Source organism: Podarcis liolepis (genome assembly GCF_965112155.1).
Source record: "Podarcis liolepis genome assembly, chromosome: 9".
Taxonomy (NCBI): domain Eukaryota; kingdom Metazoa; phylum Chordata; class Lepidosauria; order Squamata; family Lacertidae; genus Podarcis; species Podarcis liolepis.
Window position 1 is genome coordinate 25,238,129 of NC_139564.1, and position 17,911 is coordinate 25,256,039.

The following is a 17,911-nucleotide window of genomic DNA, read 5'->3' on the forward strand; positions in this document are numbered from 1 at the left end:
GACCCCTCAATACACATGTGTAGGAATGGAAGGATCTGCCAGTTTTTGTTCTCTCAATTTCTGAGTTTTCCAGTCTTAAATTCAGTTCTCCACATTTTGCAGCAATCTGCAAAAAATAAAACAAAAATGTTTTTAATCCTCATGAAAATTCTTCAGCATTTTAGTACTATTTTGTCTCATTATTATATGTAGTTTTGATTAATGTACATATTTTTGCAAACAAATTTTCCCATATCTAATGGATTTTTGTATGTCATTTTTCTCCAATATCTTCATTTTTATGCACACTTTCCCCTAATATATTTACAGTGGTACCTCGCAAGACGAATGCCTCGCAAGACAAAAAAACTCGCTAGACGAAAGGTTTTTCCGTTTTCGATTTGCCTCGCAAGACGAAATTTCCCTATGGGCTTGCTTTGCAAAACGAAAACGTGTCGCGGCTTTGTTTCATTTGTCTAAAAACAAAGACATGTTTTGTTTATAAAGTTAATTTATTTTCCCTTCAATTTTTGAACTGCTCTTTACAGTATGTGTGACTTTAAAGAGCAGTTAATAAACTGTTGTTGTACCAAATTTGGCTTTGTTTGGACTTTTTTTGACCATAGGAACGCATTAATTGATTTTCAATGCATTCCTATGGGATTTCGTGATTCGCAAGATGAAAAATTCGCTAGACGACAAAACTTGCGGAACGAATTAATTTCGTCTTGCGGGGCACCACTGTATTTTTATAAACATTGTTTGGGTGGAGAAGTGCATCACAGAGTTTATATAAGTGCAACTTTCAAAGAATAGCTGTGTTTCAGTTGGCATTCCCCCCCCCCCAAAAAAGTGTGAATTTGATAATTCAGATTTAAATATGTACAAAATCAAATTTCTCCTCCATGCCTACGCATGCAAGCTTGCACCATATTACCTGAATTATGTTACAACCAGAAAAACAACTGCTAAAATCTTAACGATTTTCTGTTCCATGGACTAATGGAATGCTGAGAATGAAGCCCTGTTTCTGGAATTTATGTACTGATTCCTGCCCTGGCCTCTATCTGCTAGACAAGTAGTGTAAACATGACACCACAAACTTGGTGATATGTTTGCTGTTTCTCATGAAGATACACAAAAATATACTTTCTCTCCCATATGATTTCTTATCTTCACAGATCCAAATGATGAAACCATGGGATTAGTTCCTGAATACCACAGAGTTCTGCCCATATGATCTTTGACAAAAGGTTTCTCCTCACAGTTTCTGAGCACCCATAGAAAATTATTGACAGGTGCTCTCTCTTTGATATGACCCCCTTTCAGAGGAATTTATATAGATAAGTGATCAATGCCAGCTTCAGGTTTGGGGACCCTTGGGAAACGTGCCCTCAGTGAGACCTCATATCTGAGTGGCCTCACCTCTTTGCTACTATCACCATTACCCAGTTGCTTCCTCTCGACATCAGGACTCACTTGTACAACTGTCCAGGGATCATAGGATCATTGAATCGTAGAGGTGGAAGAAATCCCAAAGGTCATTTAGTCTACCCCCCTGTAATGCAGGAATCTCAACTAAGTTGGATAGGCCCAATTAGGCAGTTTTGGCCAGATATGATGTCAGATGTGATGTCATATATGACATAAGCAGTGGGGCAGGTAGTCTAAGGATTGAAGCTATAAAGCTATAAAGCTCAGTCTTTAAAAATGGCCTGGCATTTCTGCTATAAACAGTCATACCTTGGATCCCAAACGCCTTGGTACTCAGACATTTTGACTCCCGAACACCGCAAACCCGGAAGTGAGTGTTCCGGTTTGTGAATGTTCTTTGGAACCCAAATGCCTGATGGGGCTTCTGTGGCTTCCGATTGGCATATGTATTCCATTTGTATTACAGATGCAATAAAAATAAAATAAATGTATTTGCGTGTCACTTGTAAAGACATCTAAAGACAAAAAGGCCTGAAGCATGAGACCGGAGAACTAATGAATCTAATCTACTTGTAATCTCCATGAAGCATTTTGTATTGACCATCGTTGTCAGCGTGAGTGCCTTGCAGGCAGACACATCCCATGATTTGTAGACAGTTTAGGATTTCAGAAATTAGGTTGAGCCAGACCTTTGCAAGATCTGTCGGGTGTTCGGAAAGAGATGACCTCAAAGTTAGCTCTCTTTGGGTTCAAGTTCTGCCAAACAGCACTTTTGATTAAACTTTGGGTGCACCGCCTTGTGTTTAGAACTGAACCGCTCAACGGAGAGATGCAGAAGTTTAAAATAACAGCATGCAGATTTCTTTGTAGAATTTAAAGAATGAAAAACACTTGAGAAAATATCAGCAGGCAGGGGCAGGAAGAACAAACGGTAACCAAATTGGTTCCTGTGACAAACCATAACATTTACTTTAAACCATCAGCATGCTACTCAGTAAAAGTCAAGCTACTACTCTTTTAATAGATCCCAGGCCTTCTTAAACTCACAGGTCTGCCAGTATTACCCAGGTCAAGAGCAGGTCAAAAAGTGAAAACCCATGTGAAAGTAAACTTTTAAGATAGCTGCTTTGGAAGAGTTGCAGCAGAGTGTCTCCTCTGTGGAAAATCCACTTCCTCTGTGTGTGTCAGCATAGGATTGTTTGACACACACCACTTAAGAAGTCACACATGTACATCAAGTGATATAATACCAATACGGCTTTTACAAATCGGAATCCTTATGTTTTGATGCTTGACTCTCATTCAACATATGTTTACAGATATGGAGATCTGCTGGGCATCTTTGAGCCATTAACTGTGCAACAGTAGGCATATTTATACTCGGGTGAGCTCCATTGAGAGAAATGAGGCTTATGCTTTTCTTTTTAAGGCCTTTTTATTGTTTCAAAATTTTAAGAAAAGCATTGCCATGTTTACACCAAATATAAGAAGGAAATTGAAATATATGCATTTTTATTATATTATAAAATTATAATATTTTAAGAATATAATATTTTATTTTCAGCACAAATTGGAAACAATGACGGCTCAGTATTCTACATATTTACACAGGAGTAACTGCCATTGATTCTCATAGGTTCTCTGTACATCTGCAGCCATGTCTGCTCCTGCTGGCCAGAGTGATGTGGGAGGGGGAATCTTGTCATCAATTTTGCACGATTAAAATGGCATCTAATAAGCTCATGCATTGGGCGGGCGAGGATGGGGTGGGTAATTGTGTGTGTGTGTATGTGTGCGCGTGCCCATGTGTGTGTGTAAAATAGTATTTTTACAAATATTACATTTATGCCCCATATTTTCTCCACATTGAACCTATGCACAAAGTTTTCAGAGTCGCCCATTCAGGCACTGACAAGACCCAGCCCTTTTAAGATGGTGGCTTCAAAACATCTCCTGGCAATAATTCCTGTTGATCTTAGTGGGTGTTGTTTCCACTTACATATGCTCACATGCCACAGAATCTGGTATTCTCTTGGCTTCTGTTTTGAATTTATTTGGCTAGTAAGATGGAGCTTACCTTGCCCTCCAGTACACTTGCTGCAGCTTTTGGCAAAGCCAGAGGTCGCTCTCCTGAGCTGTTTTTCATTTCATTTTATGTGTGTAAATGTAACACCTTATGAATTACTTGCCTGGTGTGTTCTGACAGCTAAAAAGCATGATCATCCCCCCCCCCCCCTTTCTGAAGAATGGAGAGAGAAGCAATTGTCCCTATTTGGATGGTGATTTATTGAGGGAACATTTTCCTTAAAAAGCAAAGCAAAAGCGATTTATAGGTCCCAGGGTTATTCCTTGATGGTAGGGTTCACCTTTATTGTCCATGGCCGTCTTGTATGTGAGATCGTCCTTTATCCTGAACAAGAAAAAAATATGGCAGAGGTTTTCCTTCTTTCCTTTGATCAGCCATGAAAAATCTGAAACCTTCATTGACCATACATGTATACCAGTTACAGGCACTTTGGATATGCAGGTTGCTTTGTAATGACCACCCACTTTTGTCTCTGGCCTCATCCACCACTGATGCACAGCCCCCATAAGGTTGTCCACAAGAGAATTTGGCACTCTGGATGAACAAGGTTCTCCACATCAGGCTCAGGGGAACAGCTGGGGAAAGCTCAGGAGGCTTGGCCAGGGGGACTCGGAGGGAACGGCTTCTTGTACCCTAGTCACCTGCTCCTTCTGCCTAATAGTAGGGCTGGGCCTGTTGGACGTTGCTCCTAATTTAGCTAATTCTATATTGTAACTTCTAAGAAGCAAGATCCTGATCCTCTGGGGGCAGCCAGTGCAGGATGTGCCTACAAAAACGCAGTCCTGGAGCACTGATGTACCCAAACCCCTGAATAATGGATGTCTGAGGCACGAGGCAACTTGATTATGCCCAAGTTGATTTGCCAGGTTTGTGAAGGGAACTGCTCCTCTTTGCTAGAAAACAGGACTATAAATGTATTTCCTTGTACTTACAGGTACGGAATAGATCTTCTGCTATGCTCTTTTGCTGAAAATACATACAATGTCCTCCTTTTAATTTCTCTTTAGTTTTTGTCAGATCTTTAATTTCCATGGCCTCTGTTGAGCTGAATATTTTGTGAAGCAAATCTACCCAATGATACAGACTGATTACTGAGTGGTTGGACTGTGGTTTGTATTTATTTGTTGTTTGTTCTTATTGAGTTTAATTAATTTTCTGCTGAAAACTTCAATAAAGATAATTAAAATGGGGTGTGTGCAGTCAGTCAGGTCAACAATAAAAGGGGTGGTGGTGATAGGGGCTCACTACAGCCTAACATACCCTAGAATCCTCCTCACATTGTCTTTTTGTTTATTCATAGTAACCCTTAATGAAATATGGGAATTGACTTGCATATCACTTTGATGATTTTATTGCATCAGGGAGATGGCTAACTTTAATATATCCAGAAGTTAAGAACATGTCTACTTGTTATGCCCCCCTCCCAGCCAGGTTGACAATGTGTACTTTAAAGTAAGTTTGACTGTGTTCAATGGAGCTTACTGCCAAGTAAGTATGTTTAGGATTCCACCTGAGCATCACAACCCTATCCCTATTTATTTAAAAGTAAGTCCCTGGTAAATGTGTTAGGATTGCAATCTTAAAATATGATTTTAGTTATTAGTTACACCACAGGTAGCCAATGAGATGCCCTCCAGATGTTGATGCACTATAACTCCCATCATCCTTGGCTGACTGGGGCTGATGGGTGCTTGAATCCAGCAACATCTGGAGGGCATCATATTGATTATCCTTGACTTACATTATATCTTTGGCTATCAAGCTGCAATCCTGCACTCATTTATTGGCAAATAATTCATTTTCTTCTGAGTAGACATATGGGATGGCATGGTCTCTTCTATATAGGTTTCCTAAACATTCAAATAATTCTAGCTACAGCTCTCTTTTTGTAACGTTCTTCTATAATAATGGTAAAAAAAAAAAATAAGTTCATGTACAACAAACAAAACCCCTTGTTTCTTTGTGAACAGAAATATTTTCTTTTTAAGTCTATGATCCCACCCCCCAAAAAGGATGCCACATTCTCTTGATTTGATGTTCATGTTATCTTTTGTATTTATAGAAAAAATATCACAGGGCATTCTGTTTATTTACAAAGGACTCACATGTGTATTTTTATAGCTTTTCTGCTGTCATAATGAATTACCAGCAATAAGCAATGCTTTGTTGGCCTCAGTGAAAATCAAATGAAACCCAGCAGGAGTTCCCAAAGTGCATTGTCCAAGTGTGTAAAAATGCTGCGTTGATGACAGATCATACTGTTTTTATTAAAGCTGAGAACACAGACTCTACTTTGCTTTTTGACCCTAGCGCTTTACTGTCAAGGTGATTTTATTTCTACAAATTTCCCTTCTGCAGGCCTCATCAACGATTCACCATAAAACATTAGACAAATTCCCATCACCTGTATGTAATTAAGGCTGGTTTGGATGTGCTGCTCATGACAACTAAGAAGATGTTTTTCTGCTTTGTGTAAAAAAGAAATCCACTTAGCAGTGTTCATTCAAGACACAATGTCTCCTTGTTTTAGTACCTGCTTCCTTTCATTCCTTTTTAAGCTGATAAGGACATCAGGGAAAAGGTCTTGAATTAATGCACTAGTTATAACATTTACCCGCAACTGGAAAAATCTGCTTTTTAGTTTTGTTGGGGCAGGGAATGAGGAAGAGACTAAATATCTCATTACAAACCCACCAAGATGTGATGATTCCAGAAAAGATGAATGCAACACATGGCACTTGTCTACTCTGAAGTAAGTTCTAGTGAGACTTACTCCTAGGCAACTTTGCATTAGATTACAGACTTAAGCACTTTTTAGAAATATGGTCACTTTCCATTGCATTTATCTTCTCCATTTCTAATAGGTCAGGGCTTTATTTCTAAAAAGAAGAAGTGCGAGATTGACGGCCCAGTCCCTCATTCAGAGTCAATCACTCTGAACCCACGTATATGCTTACATACAAAGGCAAGGGTACATTGACTGTACCCTTGGAGGTACAGATATTTGAAGGACCTCCTTCAGATGTCCCTGTCATTTGTTGCAAGGCATGTGACGACAAGCAGGAGGGTCTTCTCAGTGGTGGCTCCCCAGAGTTTCTTCTGGCACCTCCTCTGTTTGAAAAACATTTTCCCCCAAGCCTTTTAACATTTTTATTTCCTACTGAAATGCAGATCTTGATGCACGCTTCTGTTGAATTTTTTGACCATTTATATTGCTGTATATTAATTGCCTTTAGTTTTTATGCATTGCAAACCCACCATCAAACATTTTTTGAACGGTGAGATATAGTTGATTACACAGGGTTGGGGAAAAGGCATTTTACAGCCACCTTTAGCATGTTCTAGGGCTTAGCTTTACTGTTCCGGTTTTAATAAAAAAATTCCTTCCAGTAGCACCTTAAAGACCAACTAAGTTAGTTCTTGGTATGAGCTTTCGTGTGCATGCACACTTATTCAGATACACTGAAACAGAAGTTGCCAGATCCTTCTATATAGTGAGAAGGTGGGGAGGGGTATTATATTCTGAGTAATACCCCTCCCCACCTTCTCACTATATAGAAGGATCTGGCAACTTCTGTTTCAGTGTATCTGAATAAGTGTGCATGCACACGAAAGCTCATACCAAGAACTAACTTAGTTGGTCTTTAAGGTGCTACTGGAAGGAATTTTTTTATTTTGACTATGGCAGACCAACACGGCTACCTATCTACAACTGTTCCTGTTTTGTATATAAATGATGGCATATGTTAAGTTTTTAGTTTGTCAGCGATTGTGTCATTTAGTGGCATAACAGAAGTCTCTCTTATAAAAAGGGACAATGGGTCAGACCTTGTCTTCAGCATAAATTTTACAAAAAGAAATGGTGCGAAGTGCTAGAGTTCAAACCTAACCTAGAAGTCATACTTTGTGATCTGGAAACTGGTAAATGCCAGATGTTATGGGGTTGGTTGTGGTTGTTGAGAGATGATAAACACCCCACACATCCTGTGTTATATTTTATTTTTGACAATTTTGCATCTGGAAATCTTGGATGAAAGAGCATGCCCACCAATTTCATCACATGTCCTCCAGCATTAATTGAAACTCTGCTTATAGACAACCTTGCAGGGGAGAGATCAGAATGCCACATTTTTTATTATATTGAAATGTAAAGATAATGCTGTGGTGACAGACCTCAAGTTGTCATCTGGGAGATAATAGCTTGTTCTAATAGTGCTTCCCATTTAACTGTGTATATTTGTTTTAGCTTCCAAGATATGCTTGGATAGTTTGGTCCTTTTGCTAGACCACTAGAAGATTTAGGAAATGAATACTTACCTGGCAGGGGAGACACCTTGATCACTAGAAGATTCAAGAAATATTTCCATCTAGTAAGACTCCACTTCGTTCCAGGCAAGTCCAGGTCTAGGCTGTTTTGGCTGAGGCCCTGGAACAGAAAGTAAGTTCTGAAGCTGAATCCTTTGATTCCTGGCTTTGATTAATGCTCTTCTGCCTACTAAGCCTTGCTTCATGTCTCAGTTGAGGTCCATTGTGGGCTGGGGTAGAATCTTTTGTTTGCTACTACTTGACTCACTACCTATTTGTATAAAATAAGAGTGGCTCTTAGCTGTTGCTGGACTCCAACCTCCAAAAGCGCCAACCATCATGGCCAATGGTTAAGCATGATGGGAACTGTAGTCTAACCACTTGTTGAGGGCTACAGGTTGGGCACACCTGATGGAAGAGATCATTTAAAGCGGGTGGGATGCACAGAGCATCCTCCTTAAGTCTCATATGTACTGTATTTATTTATTTATTATATTTGTATACTGCCCTTCATCCAATGATGATGATGATGATAATTTTATTGTTTATACCCCACCCATCTGGCTGGGTTTCCCCAGGCATGCTTCCAGGGGGGAAAAGTCAGACATTAAAAACTTCCCTTCCGTTGTGTAATTCTTTATCTCCCTGACATCTGCTGGGAGGGTGTTTCACAGGGAGGGTGCCACTGCTGAGAAGGCCTTCTGCCTGGTTCCCTGTAACGTAACTTCCTGCAGTGAGGGAATTACCAGAAGACCCTCAGAAGTGGACCTCAGTGTGGTTCGCAACATAGAAATACAAGTTGAGAACACAAAATACCTAATAAAACAAAACAAACCAATAACCCCGCTCCCACAAACACATTTCAAAGGCCGTGGAATGTTAATCAGTCAAAAGCCTGTACCTAAAAATATGTTGCTCGGAGTGTCCGCTTCAAATGATTGCACAGTCTGGCCAGAGCTGCTGAGACGAGATTGCCAGAGGGCATGGAATTAGCTCAATCTAAATTACCATGCTGACGGAAGAATTGCCAGCCTAACAAGATGGTTACTAAAACGACACACTAATCAACACATAATAAAACTCATAGCACCAAAAAGCAGCTAAGTGTCTTGTAGACAGAGGCAGGAGTACAAGTGCTTAGTTCACTTTCAGAAACAAACAGTGGAGGAATGTGTTTCTAAAGTGTGTGTAGACTTTATCGCATCAAAGTAATTTCAGGGCAGTTTCCTACAAACTGTAAAATAATACAATAAATACAGTGTACCTACTGGGATCGCTTGTACTATAGCTGTGATGCTCTATTGTTATGTCTATTGCTGCTGTTCTTGCCCTTTGCCTGTAAACTGCTTTGGGATTCACTTGAATGGAAATACATTGAATCAAATTAGATCTCTAAGGGCTTCATGCTTTAAGGAATTATGTTCATCAATCGTGGACCTATGGCAATTTTGTTCCATGCATACCCTGGGATGGAGCACCAAGCCAAGGGAAAGAAGCCAAAGGACTGGGGATGTTGCAGTGGAATTTGGTTGAACTGGCTGTTTGATTTCCATCATTGTCACAACAAGCAACACCATCCAAAGGGCTGGGGAGGGATGTTAAGGTAGGCTTTCCTGATGAGCACTCTGAGGCAGTTTAGGAATCTAGGAAGCTGTCATATGCTGAATTAGACCACTGGACCATCTAGTTCAATATTGTCTATAATAACAGGCTCTCTAGAGTTGCAGGCAGAATATCTTTTCCAGCGCTATCTGCAGATTAAATGCAAAGCAAGTTGCTCCAGCACTGAGCGTAACTGACAAAAATGAATTAATGTTTCAGAGGGGACACTAAACACCAACTGAAAAAGTCAGGGTTTTTTTTGAGGGAAAATGAAGCATAATATTGAAATGTAAGAAGAGTTTATTTGCACAAGTCCAATTAAAATAAAATATTCAGTGTGGTCCTGGAAGCCATTTCATATGTCAGAAATGGCATTGCACTATTGAGGACAAAGATACTGAAGGATATGAGACGGCCTTAACCAAATATACTAAAATCTGAGTTTGCTGATGGAACTATAGGTCTTCCTTTTGGCAAGTACCTAGTTAATCCATCTTCCTTCAAGGATTTGTATGCCGGTCTTGGGATACAAGAAGCAGCTGCTGACAGAGGCTAGTGGAAAAGGAAAGCTGTGCTTTTCCTTTTACTTTGAGACTCCTGCTGGCTGAACTGCTGATGGAACTACTATTCACCAACTGTTAGAGAGACATGCTTAGCCTGCTGATGGGAATACAGCTTTTGCTGATGAGCAGCTCGCTCACTCTCTCTTTGCTTAAGGATGCAGTAGTGCAAAGGGTCCCCATGGTTTTTAAACACAGTCCTCCAGTATCCATGCTTGAACGTCATCTCACACTTTCCCCTATTAAATGTAGTGTAAAAACCATGAATCTAAGCACCTTGGCCAAACTCACATCATATGTTTAAAGCACTATGATACCACTTTAAACACCCATCATTTCCCCCAAAGAATTCTGGGTGCTGTGGTTTGTTAAAGCTTCTGAGAGCTGTAAGGAGATTCCATTCCCCCTCGCAGATCCCTGTCAAGAGAGATTGAGGAGGAAAACCTTTCTGAGCATTGTACCTCTGTGTGAGGAATGGGATACTCCTAACAGCTTTCAGCACCCATAATAAACTGCAGCTCCCAGAATTCTTTGGGGGAAACCCGTGACTGTTTAAAGTGGTCTCATAGCACTTTAAATATATGATGTGAATGTGAGCATTGTGCTGCTACAAATGCCTGTCTCCAAAGTATGGATCTACATGATTACACCCTCTTATCCACACTGTTGCCAGCATTAAAAAATGTAATCATACCCTGCACCTTGTGGTGCCATGGTGGTGGGAAAACCCTCCATGTTTAGGGCACAAGTTCTCAAGATTTGTACCTTTCAAATACAGTGGTACCTCGGGTAAGTACTTAATTCGTTCTGGAGGTCTGTTCTTAACCTGAAACTGTTCTTAACCCAAAGCACCACTTTAGCTAATGGGACCTCCTGCTGCTGTCGCGCCACCGGAGCACGATTTCTGTTCTCATCCTGAAGCAAAGTTCTTAACCTGAAGCACTATTTCTGGATTAGCGGAGTCTGTAACCTGAAGCATATGTAACCTGAAGCTATGTAACCTGAGGTACCACTGTACACCCTTTAATCACATCTTCCGCCTGTCCCTTCTGACAGTATTCTGTGTTACTTCTGAGTAACTGACACAGTGCACCCTGTTGCAACAAGGGAGTGAGGCCTGATATCCAGAGCACTTGCGTTCTCATGCTTTCATGAAAGGGAGTGACATCAAAATTCACGGACTGTCTGAGGACTGAAAATATAATTACCGATGAATAATTACCTTAACTCATTTAAATATACTCGAGGCTTTATGAGGCCTATCGCCTTCCCTCGATGTCCATGGGCAGGTGTGGGAAGGCACGCCAGCAGTTCAAATTCTGTGGAAAGGTTGTGTAATGGGCAATGTCACATTAAAGGGCACAACAGGTGGTGGCCAGCTGGTAACCTAGGCAACCAAGTGGGTTAAGTTGTGGCCTTCTGAAAGAGGGCAGTGTGTGTACTTGGCTGAGGTAATAAGACCAAAGAGGCATGCAAGGAGATTTTCTGTGGAAGAAGATTTCTAGGCAGCCCCTCATAAGCAACTATATGGATGGCAGCTGAGAAGGTACAGACTTCCAGTGTAAAGAGACAAATAACTCTGAGCCCCGGGGGAAGAGACTATGTATTATTATTATTTTATTATTTAATTATTTAAATTTGTATACCACCCTTCATTTGTAGATCTCAGGGCAGTTCACAGCATAAAAATGCAAGATGAAAACACAAAATACGTAACAACAACAACAACAAAACAAACGAATATGCCCCCATTTACTAACACAGAAGCCACACCTTATTTTATATACTTGTACAACATCGTGCCCACTATCTGCGGGCAGCTGTCCTAATGGGCATACATTTAGGAATACATTTAAAGAACTCATACCATTTTAACAGTCATGGTTTCCTCCAAAGATCGTGAGAACTGAAGTTCCTTAAGGGTACGGAAAGGTTTTAGGAGACCCCTCATACAACTATAATTTGCAACACACTTAAACTACAGTTCACAGGATTCTTTGAGGGAAGTCATGACTGTTAAAATGGTATGAGTGCTTTAAAGTATGAGGTGGACGTGATCTAACTGTCTGATGTTTCCTCCAGTAATTTTCCATATGTTACCAATATATGTTACTCTCTTGGTAGCCCTAGGTGACCATGAATTCCATGGTGGAGAAGGGACATATGACTCCATCCCGCTTCCACCAGCCTGCTTGATTTCCATGTTAGTAGTCCCTTGCAGGCTGTGGGGTTCATGGGGGGAAGTCTTCTACTAAGGAGACTGGTGGAGGAAGGAGTGCTCACAGTCACCCAATAATTTATTATGCACAGTTCCCACTGAATATGGCTCACATGCTTGGACAGCACTTACACAATTTCTGAAAATGTAAGCGAACTTTGAGCTCATTGACAATTGCCTGTTGGATAGTGCTAGTATTTTGAAAATAGGAATTTTGAAAACAATATTTGGGGGTGGGGTTGTTCCATTTGTTTTACTGCATTGTATTATCTTTTTTAGATTCAGCCTGCCCTGGGACCATATGGAGAAAGGTAACAAATTAATAATAATAATAACAATAGCAACCAGCACCACAATAATAATCTATTAATATATGTTATTAATATGTATAAGTGTGTTAGAACTGTTAGGAAAGTGTTCCAGCCCCTTGCATCATTACTTGAGTGTAAAAAGCCCTGAAATTAGTAGGATATTGTTCTGAGAAAGCATGTATATAAGAAATGAAAGAAAAATGAACAAAAGCTGTTAAACTACCCACATGCATGCACACACACACACAGGCACATACACACACAACATTGTGTTTGTTTTGTTGCCTTGATTGTGACCAGGCATTTCTCTTGCTAATGTGTGTGTGTGCAGTGCAAGTGGTAAAGCAAGGACACTATCTAGTGTGATGGCTTCCATTCTTATTTCTTCATGGCATGGAAGCTCAATTTTTAAAATGCATGGCTTTAAACCTATTAGGACAGGCATACAGCAACTTTGCACACAGATTGCCCCCGAAGTAAGTCTTGATTTTAGGACTAAGCCAAGCTGGCATGCAAGAGCAGTTGCTGTTGATCTTTTATACTAATTTTGGATTAATTGTGATCTACAGCGCTGCGTAAACATGCTAACCTAGTGCTTCAGCTTCGGCACAGCTAAACATTAATCCTTCTTAATGCTGTAAGTCAACTTTTAGTCCTTAGCAGAATTTACCTTAATCTCTGGCTAGGAAACTGACTTATTTACAAAACATAATCCGAGAGCTCCAGAATCTTAGCGGAAATGTGCACAAGAAGTGTTTTACCTATGCAAAATAGATATCTCTTTGGTGTCCTTTATTAAACCCAGCATTTGGAAATATTGATCGAAAACGTACTGAGAATTGCTGGAGACATATTTTCTAAATGATACCTTGCATGGAAAGAAGCCCTTTGTTTTCCCAATAACCTTCTCTAATAGTCTAGATTTTTTTTTTACTATAAGCTTGTCATATCTAGAGAGATGTTTTGAAGGGGAAAATTACCAGACAGAAAGCTGATAAATTATTCTTCATTCATGTGAATAATTTGTTATGAAACCTCTTAGTTTTGTCCATGTTGTCCTTTCATTTGGACACCATAACACATTTTTTTGAAAGGCATATTATAATATTCTAAGAGTACAACTCATAGGTCCCTTGGGGTCATAGGCTGTTTGATGACAGAGAAGAAGCCAAAGTCAAAGATTGGAGGAAAAATTCGAAGGGCCAATGAATAAGGAATAAACTTAGGATGGCTCAGAGCAGGATTTGCCAGCCTGGGCCCTCCAGAAGTTCTGGACTACAACTCCCATCAGTCTCAGCCAGCACAGCAGCATAGTCCAAAATATCTGGAGAGATCTTAGGGAAATTGCAACAGAAACAGGTGTAGAAATCACCAGTGTTTGCTTATTTGTTCCATGTCCAGAATGGATATCAGTTCAGTGAATACAATCACTATTCACTATTGATGCCCTCAGTCTGCTAATGCTATCTAATTGCACATGCCCATTTGTATTGTGTTTCCTTTGCAATGAAATGAATGGTATGGAATCACATAATAATTACATACTGAATCACATAATTAATTATGCAAGGTTGTGGGTGCTTTAGCTGAGATTCCTGCATTGCAGGGGGTTGAACTGGGAGTCCCTTCCAACTCTAGGATTATATTATTCTAAGGTTCTGTCACAGTGGAAAGTGAGATGAGTAGCACAGTTTTTGTTGGTAGCTGAACTGCTGCAGAAGAAAAGGAGTGTTTGCATGCAACATGGGTCAGGATGGAAATAGATGCCTTCGTACATCCCTATAGGCTGCTAAAGTCTGGGTCAGAGTATGGTTGGAAGTTGATGGTTGTACAAGGAAGATTTAAGAAATAAATAAAAATGGCAGGAGTTGGCAATTCCTGATCACCTGAAGACTGTTTTACAGAACTCTTAGAGTCTTAAAATCTTTGTCCACATAGGCTATGTACATTCTGTCTTCTATACTGCCATGATTTCTCAGGATGGTGGAGAAACAGATCCAGCTACTGCCACCTCATATGCTTGATAGCTGTAAATCCTTTAGCAATGTACTAGAAGCTTTACCAGGTGCAGAGTGAGCACTCAGGATCTTTTTATAGAGAGTAGTTATTGAGCCAGCATAATTTGCCATGTTGTATCTTTATTTACTTCTGATCGGCTGCTCTCAACAGCCACACAGCTTCATCTGTGACTGTAGTTGGGAGTAATTTGATTCTCTCGCAAGGTGTGAAACCTCTTTATAGAATTATCCTTGCAACAAAATTCAAGCAGGTACATATGCAAGCTTGTCTTTTAAAGTTCTGAAACATATGTTAAAAGGTTAAGAAGGTCGCTTGAACAAGCTCCATAAATAGCTTTGATTTTCAGGGAAAGGAAAGTATTATGATTTCAGCCTCTGGAGTTCATAGATAGATAGATAGGCTTACCATTCTGCACAGTGCAATGAAATATGAAGATGTTGTTCGTATAAGGCCAAGCTTGTGTCAAAATTCCAAAGCATGACAATAATTGTAGATTAACTTCAGAAAGGCTATGCATTTAAACAGAGCAGCACCATTGACTATGATAAATTTCCCTAGCTTAGTCTAGTGGAAGTCCATATAACATGGTGGATGAAGGAAAGTGACATTTTGAGTTAAAGAGGCAGATGTAAATGCCTGATCTGTTGTGCACCCACAACTCTTCAAGTCATTTTCCCAAGTCATTTTCCTGCTAATACACACAGCTGATTGGAGTGCTTTAAAGGGTCTCTTATTTTACATTATTCTCAATCTTTTGTACCTTTATTTCTGGCAATGCCTTTAAATTATTACATATCATGGCATATGCTGCCCGCCATTTAAACCTCCTTTCCTTTTGTACCCTTTCGTTTTACGTATGTAGGCTAGTGGAGATCAATCCCTTATTTATCTGAAGCATTTTTTTGCCCCACTTCTCAGCTGAAAAAGGCTCCCGGAGTGGCTTAGAAAGATCAGTAATTAGACAGCCTCTGCCCTCAGGCTTACAAACTAAAGACTATACAAAAGGAAAAGGGATTGGGAGAGAGGAGGAAAAAAGTGGATCTTGGCTCTCGGTTAAAAAGTTTCTATAATGACATGGTGAAATGGAAACAGTTCAGTGAGAAAAGTAACTAAAAATCAGTGGTCTTTCAGTACCGCCTGTGTTTCTGTCCCATTTACAATTGAGTCTCACAGTGCTTCAAAGTAGCAAGGCTTCTGTTAAACTGACAACTTTGGAGTCAGAATGACACTATCTATTTTAATTATGGCCAACACTTTGTAGCAGAATGTTTGGCAAAAAATATTGGTCCCCCAAGGCTACTACTACATCTATTCCCTGATGCCCTGCTCTAGATGAGGAAAAATACTAGTTGGATTATGTGCAAAAATGTATTGTAGGCAAGTTATTTGCTGGAAGATGTTAAGCTTCGAATAGAAAAATAATGATGAGGTATCCTTCGGTATGCCTTTGGTCTTCCTAAACATGGATTTCTGCTTAAATTTATTAAATTTGTTATTTTGCTGAAATAAGACGGTGTTGCTATTTTTTGGTTTATTCTAGCTATGAATCTATTTGTGTTATCAGGAATACACTGTTAGTCTGTTGCCTGATGATCATCTTCTTGGTTAATGGCTCCCAGTAGCACTTTAGGATCAAGTCAAGGCTGTAAATATCCAGGGCACAATAGGGCAAATATACTATGCCCTCTCCCCCTTTTATTTCTGTTATGGACCCTTGCTTGATACTTCATCCCACCAGTTGAAGCAAAACGTTCAGCCAGAACAGTAACCTTGTGTCTAATAAATGGCTCTGCTCACTTTAATTAATTAAGATATGACTTCTCTCATCCATCCAAGAGAAACACTGGATATTTTAGTTTTCTCTTAAGGCTGTTGGAAATTCTGAGAGTATGCTGAATATGGTTAGAGTTGCTTGAGAGATTCTATAAACAACTTCAATGTTGGTCTAAGGGGCGATTGACAGAACAAACAGCCAGCCCTAGCCACACAGTGAATTTAATATAGATTACAAGGAACTGAATAGCAAAGCAGTCACATTGTGGCCAGATCAGTTTTTTAGTCTATAATGGGAGTTTCTTTCTCCATACGGATTTTGTAGCCGGAAGGTGCACAACAGTCACAAAAGTACACAAAGACACCTGACGTACCACAGAATTAGCCACAATGCACACCAAATGTGCCCAGAATCAGCTTTTATCTTATTTTGAATTGACATTAGAACTGTGGTGTAGATGTGAGCTTCCACATATGCATGGGCAGCTATTGGCACAGAATGTTGCACTGTTTGGACCACCTGATTTTGAGGACCGGCCCTATCATTAGCCAGAAAGAAGTGGCCACCTCAGGGAACAAATGCTGAGGGATAAGCAGTGAATTTGTGAGTCCTTCATGGCCTACTGCAGTAGAGGACACTGTCATGTTGCCAATGTTAAAGCAGGGGTGCCAACTTGAATAAAATATGGGGGGGGGGGAATAAGCCCCATTATTCGTAATTGATCATGTGACACGGCATTTGAATGGCAATGCCCATCAACTTGGGTGTGTGTGTCAAATATTTTATTGAGGGAGCTGAAGAGACCTTGGCCTAGGAGTGCTGAAGTGTGATTCAGCTGTCAGTCTGGTCAGCTTTTGATACATGGAATTGGAGCAGGGAATCTTGTCCTCTATCTGCTACCTTCAAGGACATCTTCAGGAGAAGAAAAGGCTAAGCGGACAGTCCTACACAAATCTGGAGTGGAGTCCCTAAGACAGTTGGGTGACATCTTGTACACCTTCTGGACACTCCTGCAGCCAAGCTGGAGCCAAATGTAATGTTTTCCTTTCCTTTGGACTACATCAGTGAGGCCAAGAAGGGGGTCTTGTCAACATCACAGGACTTCCATATATACTGCCCAGGCTTGCGCCCTGGAGAGGTCACTTCAGTGCTGCTAATGGTGAAAAACAACAACACAGGAGGCAGCAGTTATGAGTTGTAAGCTCAACCTGATTGGCGTAAGGTATGAGCACTACGGGTTGCCTTTGTCAGTGGGAGAGATTATTGTGTCTCACTGGTCTGCTACTGCTTGCCTTAAGCTGGGCAGCCCCCAGTCAATAAGGTGCTGACCTGCCACTGTCCATCTGCTTCACTGGTTGCTTAGAGCTTAGAGTATCACTCAACAAGCAGACTGAACCACTGCACCAGGCAACAAAGAAAAGAAACAAACCTCCTTGCGCCGAGGAAGCTGGAATGCCAGGACCATGTGTCCTGGCTTGCCTGCTGACCTGCTGCAGGTCAACATATCACAGAAGATGGCCACCATTGACTGTGAACTGAAAATGCTCAACCTTGACATTACTGCTTTACAAACCAAACTTGCTTTGAATGGCAGCCTCCGAGAGAAGGACTAACTTCTTCAAC

At 40.4% G+C, this 17,911-nt stretch overlaps 2 long non-coding RNA genes across 3 annotated transcripts in view; one reads left to right on the forward strand and one right to left on the reverse strand.

Moving 5' to 3' along the window:
- The first annotated feature begins 318 nt into the window (after positions 1 to 318).
- Positions 319 to 17,911, forward strand: part of LOC310686185 — a 450,525-nt gene continuing 432,932 nt past the window's right edge. The window contains exon 1 of the long non-coding RNA XR_014515752.1: positions 319 to 363. This is a non-coding gene — a long non-coding RNA (uncharacterized lncRNA). The remainder of the gene's footprint in view (positions 364 to 17,911) is intronic.
- LOC310686180 lies at positions 3,541 to 11,292 on the reverse strand. 2 transcript variants are annotated; one of them, XR_014515746.1, is made up of 4 exons: positions 11,189 to 11,292; positions 8,706 to 8,761; positions 7,817 to 7,925; positions 3,541 to 3,823 (listed from the first exon to the last, which is right to left on the reverse strand). It is a non-coding gene; the product is annotated as an uncharacterized lncRNA (long non-coding RNA). The 2 variants fall into 2 exon arrangements; XR_014515747.1 differs by having other exon boundaries at positions 8,706 to 8,764; positions 11,189 to 11,281.